Raw genomic sequence first — 6,206 nt, 5'->3', positions numbered from 1 at the left:
CAAGCAGAGCCATGTTTTTATGCTTTCTTTCCCAGCGAAGATTTGTAGCAATGCAGAAAGCAGAAGTTGTCCACAGACAATTCCCGTTAAGGCATCTATGTTTCTCAAACATCTCAAGGCATTGAGGAGATGAAGCTGAATGTCCTGTAAGGTGCTAAGAGGTAGGAAAATTGTGAAGAGAGAGAAGTTTCCTAATCAACAAATGCCTGGGATACTCCTTGTCCCATTATCTCTCTGCCTTTGCCCTGGGAGAAGTAATGTCAGGAGGGATTTTTATGTAGGTCCAGGCTTGTCCACGATTCCTGGGCTCTATCTAAGGCACAGAAGCAGCAAAGCCAGCACTTGAGGGAACACTGGGACAGTTGGGTCTCTGTGATAACTGGGAAAGAAAGATGCCTAAGGACTGAGGTGAACTCCTAGGAACCTCCACCCGTCAGGTCATTGAGGAATTGCACTATGCTGGGGTGGAAAGAGAACTTCAGAATAAATAAAGTTGCCTTTCATGGCTCCAAGGAAGGTTGGGAACTGAGAGTCAAAATTTAAGCAAATTTAAGACCAGGAAGTAATATGTGATACTCTGTATCCCTGGGATTATAAACTGGGATTCATTTTTCATACAGCCTATTCCTCACAGAAAGATGACCTGAGGACTGAACTTGCTTTTCTCATTCACAAATGTTGTATTTAGTTACTCTGAGGAAGCTTTCAAATGAGGAGAAACATGACAGAGGCATCAGTGAATAGGCTGACTAGACTCTGATGATAAGGTCCAAAAAGGCTGGTGATGACACACAAATACTGTAATAAGGCTCCGATGCTGACAATCTGTGCAGAAACTAGTTAAAGTTCAGTTTTCTTTAAATAATAATACTTTGGTCTTTCTGAAAACCAGAAAACATAACAGTATTTGGCATATTCTTGATCAGATGTTACATTTGTATGTAATATTTACTGAGCACTTAATGTAAATTTTGGAGTTAGAAATCAGAAACAATCTGTCTTCGTCAATATTAATAAAGAGGAAAGCCTAGCCTATAGAAAACGCTAATATCTCTAGAACATCTATAACAATACCTCACATCTCAAGAATTCACATATTTTATCACTGCTGCCTCAGAATACAAATTTTCTTTTTCTTCTAGATTATGAAAAAGAAAAAAAAATTGTTTTCCCTACAGAACTCAGATTCTAGTGGATATATATAGTTGGGGGTGAGGGGAGATGAGATATAAAATAAATAAATCATTAAAATATAAATTATTTCCCCCAAGTGCATCGGGAGAAAGTAAAACAAGAAAGGGAGTAAAGCATGGGAGTTAGGGATGGGTCTGTTATCTTGTATTTGGAGGTCACAGATAGCCTCACAAAGAAGGAGACATTTGAGTAAAGGTCAGAAGAAGGTTAGGGAATATATCGTGAGAATGCCTGGGGAAGGAACATTCCAGGGAAGAAGGAACTTCCAGTGAAATGTCTTTGAGACAGAAATATACCTAATATGGTAGAAGAAAAGCCACTGAGACCTGTGCGGTGAAAGGAGAGTGAGTAAACGATGTAGGCACGTAAGTCAAAGAGGTAGTGGTGGCATGGGGGAAAGTGCTTGGGAACCCAATCATTTACTGACCCATGAGCTGTTTTATTGTTGGCTTTTACCCTGAGTGAGACAGAAAGCTACTGGAAATCTTTGGATTGAAGAGTCACATCATCTGATTTCATTTTTAACATTGATCACTCTGGCTATTGCACCATGGAAACACTATAGAGGGTTGGAAGTAGAACAGAGGTGGAGTTTCAAACGAGGGGTGGATAGGAGGCATTTATAGTCCCAGAAACGGAAACTGGTTGATTGTAGTGCAGTGACTATAGAGGAAGTAATGAGAACTGCTGGTCGGAATCTGGATGTATTCTGAAGGAAGGGCCAAGAGTTTGTAAATGGGCTAGATAGAGGGTGGAAAAAAAAGTGTTGAGTTCAGAAGCATCTGTCTTAAAGACCTGGAAGGATGGGGTTGCCAAGACTTTATTTTAGGGGATTGGTCCAGGCTAGAACTAAAAATATGATCATCATCTCATGACTTTAAATATTGAGACAAGATGAAATAACCAAATGAGTGAGTGTTATGGACAGAATTGTATTCCTGCAAAATCCATATGTTGAAGTCCTAAACTCCAATACAGTACTCAGAATGTGATTGTATTTGGAGATAAGGGTTTTAAAGAGGTGATTAATCTAAAATTATGCCTTCAGGGAGTCTGAGTGGTTCAGTCTTTAAACATTCGATTTTGGCCCGGGTCATGATGTCATGGTTCATGAGTTTGAGTCCCACACTGGGTGAACTTGAGCCCCACATCTGGCGAGCTCAAGCCCTGGTGTGGGTGAGCAGGAGCCCTGCTTTGGGTGAACCCCCTTCTCTCTCTCTCTCTCTCTCTCTCTCTCTCTCTCCACCTCACTCACTTGTGCTCTCTCTCTCTCAAAACAAAACAAAACAAAAAAAGAAAAGAAATGAAAAATAAAGAAAATAAATAAAATTAAGCCTTTAGCTTATGCCCTAATCCAATTTGACTGATGTCCTTATAGCAAGAGGTTAGAAGACAGGGAAACATTAAATGCATGCATGCACACAGGGACAACTATGTAAAGAAGCAGCAAGATGGTGGCCATTTGAAAGCCAAGGAAAGAGGCCCCAGAAGAACCAATCCTGCTAGTATCTTGATCTTGGACTTATGGTCATTACAACTGTAGGAGATAAATTCATGTTGTTTAAGCTACCCAGACTATGGTATTTTGTTATGGTAACTCTAGTCAACTAATATAGTAAGTGATGATAAAAAGAAGGAGGAGGATGAGAAGGAGAAGGAAAAGAAGAAAATTAAGAAGGAAGGCCCTATTTCAATTATTCTAGTAAGACCAAAATCTAAGGTTTACTGACAGAAAATCTTCATTTACTTCATTTAGTAACATTTACTAACCTCAACAAAGGGGCAAACACTTTGAAGAAACAGGGGATGTAACTATAAATTATGGTTCTTTTCTCAAAGGTAGGCTAGTTTAGTAAGAGGACTAAATTAATGATGATGATGATGGTGATGATGATGTTGATATGTACTTAGATAGTTGCATGAAGTTTGCTTAAAAGATGGAAATGTATTATTTATTAACATAGTTTATTGGTTTTCTTGTTTTAAAAGCTATTGTGTGCCCAGTATTAAAAGAGATTCCAGAAATATAAATATAATAATATCAAGTGATTGATGGTAATGATGATGATGATGATGATGGGGAGTTAACAACAGTCAACCTTTAGTTTTTCTGAAGGACAGCAGCAACACTGGTGAGGCCAGTTACAGAAATGGTGAGTCTGAGCATGTTGAAGTTGAAGTATTTGTGGAATATAAAAAAGAAAAGAAGGCAAAACAATTATGGGATGAGAAAGTCAGATTTCAAGGGGACCATCAGGGATCTATAGATAAACTCTTCCAAGTAACATACTTGGAATAAAACATAGTGGATCAATGAAAGGATCATGGGTAAGACCTACCTTTAGGAATTTCATGAAGAAGGCCAGAAAGGAATGGTCAAAAAGTAAAAAGAATGTAAGAGAGTCTTCTTAATGATGGCCAAGTAACCAAAAAGAAGCACTAGAAGGGTGACTGGGTGGTTCACTCAGTTAAGTGACCAACTTTGGCTCAGGTCATGATCTCATGGTTCATGGGCTCAAGACCTGCATCAGGCTCTGTGCTGAATGCTTGCCTGGAGCCTGGAGCCTGCTTTGGATTCCGTGTCTCCTTCTCTCTCTGCCCCTGCTCTGCTCGTGCTCTGTCTCACTCTGTCTCTCAAAAATAAATAAATGTAAAAAAAAAATCAAAAAGAAGCATTGGAGAACAAGCCCATATGTCCACTAAGATAAGGAATGAAATTTATCATTTTAATTTGGCAATAAGGACATTAAAGGCAATATCTGCCAAAACAATCTCAACAGAGTAGAGGAAGAAACTATAATGCAATGAGCTTAAAAAAGAACTGAGAAGAAAAGAATCAGGGAGTGTTAGTGAGGACTTAACTTAAATTTTTTTTTAATGTTTACTTATTTTTGAGAGAGAGAGAAAGACAGCATGAGTGGGGCAGAGAGAGGGGGAGATACAGAAACCAAAGAAGGCTCCAGGCTGTGGGCTGTCAGTACAGCTCAAACCCATGGACTGAGAGATCGTGACGTGAGTCAAAGTCAGGGTGCTTAACCAACTGAGCCACCCAAGCACCCCAAGACTTAACCTTTTAAAAGCCCATCTGAGCAAGGAAGGAGGGCAATGAAGCAGTATCATAGCACTGGGAAGCATTTGTGGTGACTGTTCAAGAGCATACCTAAGGTGAAGGAAAGAAGTCACTGGCAAGCATACACAATAGTATGGGTAACTACTGCAGAAAATGGAATAGCAACAATAACAATAATTACAACAGGAATAACAATAGAATACAACTCAATCTCTTACATTAAAAGAAAGGAAGGGAGAATACATTTAAAAATTTCAAAGTTGGGCTGGTCAGAAATAAAAAGAATTAATACTTTATAAGGTCTTAAATTAGTCTAAGTTGGTAGAATACATTTCCTGAGAATAAGGAAGATAGAATACAAATTTGTAAATATGTTTCCACCAGGAGCTTACATACCTAGAACAGCCAGGATGTAGGAATAAGAGAGGAGACAATATTTTGATGAGATAGTTCAGCACCTGAATTGAGCCATGTTCAAACTCAGCTGAACACCTAAATTCTGTCATTTGAGTCAATACCTTTATGTACTTTGTAATCTAGGATTGCTAATAATTGAAAAAATAAACTTTTGCTTGAATAATTTGAGTTTGGCTTGTCTTCTTACAAATAAAGTGCCACTACTTGTTCAAGGTGGAGGAAGAAAATATGTTAGGGCAGGAAAGGGATGACAGATTAAAGAAAAGGGGATGAAGGAGTGGAGGTCTATGAAAGCTCAGGGTAGGTGAGGTAAGGATAAGAGCGTGAAAGTGTTGGAACGATAAAACATTCCAAAGTACTAGAAATATAGTGCTGGAATTCTAATGTGAAGCATTTCCAAGAGATCATGCCCAGTTCTGGAGTGGAACAGAAGCCCAGAGAAGTGCAAGGAATTGTAAGGTTACAGTGTTGAGTGGGTTATTCTCATGTAAAATAAGCTTCCCCAGAATATGACGATATTAAAAACAGTTACAGCTCCCACATCTGAGTTTAAATCTTGTCTCTTTCACTGGAGATGTTACTTACTTTATCTGATATTTAGTTTCCTCATACATAAAATGAGGATAAGTAGAATACCCACTTCATAATGTTCTATAAAGATTAACAAAACCCACCCTAAACCACAGAATATCATGGTTACCCATAATTTATCATTCAACATTTAAAATGCTGGCTTAGAGAATACAAAGTCACGTAACTATATGTTGAATGGATATGGGAGATTCATTAAAATATGCCTTTGGAAGTCTGTAAAGATACTAATATTAACAGTAATCAAAATAATAAGAAAAACAAACAAAAAAAACCTTCTGCATTTGGAGTAGCTGTTTAAGGGTCCCACTCAAAATGGCAGAATACATCCATTCATTTATTCATTAATTTATTCATTCATTCATTCCCCAAATGTTACTTAAATTCTACAAAGTGTCAGTGACTGTTCTTGGAATCCCTTACAAAAGAGTTAAGCCAGATAAGAAGGTTGGGGAAAATAAGAAAAACAGGGAGATGAAGATATAGTTTTAGGGAAAAGTGGCCTTCCAGACTTTGGTAATGATTAAGTTCTTTCCATTTTGGTAAAGAGGTCATTGCTGATAAAGGAAAATTTATTCATTTCATTCAGAAAACATTTTGAACATTTTGATTACAAAGAACTGCACACAGCACCTAAAATACAAGAATGGATAATTTATAAATTTTTTTTTTCCAACATTTATTTATTTTTGGGACAGAGAGAGGCAGAGCATGAACGGGGGAGGGGCAGAGACAGAGGGAGACACAGAATCGGAAACAGGCTCCAGGCTCTGAGCCATCAGCCCAGAGCCCAACGCGGGGCTCGAACTCCCAGACCACGAGATCGTGACCTGGCTGAAGTCGGACGCTTAACCGACTGCGCCACCCAGGCGCCCCAAGAATGGATAATTTAAGTAGGATGGCAGCCTGTTCACACATCTTTGTGTGGTCTGAG

The sequence above is a fragment of the Prionailurus viverrinus genome, chromosome B3, assembly GCF_022837055.1.
Source record: "Prionailurus viverrinus isolate Anna chromosome B3, UM_Priviv_1.0, whole genome shotgun sequence".
Lineage (NCBI taxonomy): Eukaryota > Metazoa > Chordata > Mammalia > Carnivora > Felidae > Prionailurus > Prionailurus viverrinus.
The sequence above is the reverse complement of the archived record's forward strand: the minus strand, read 5'-3'. Positions refer to the sequence as shown.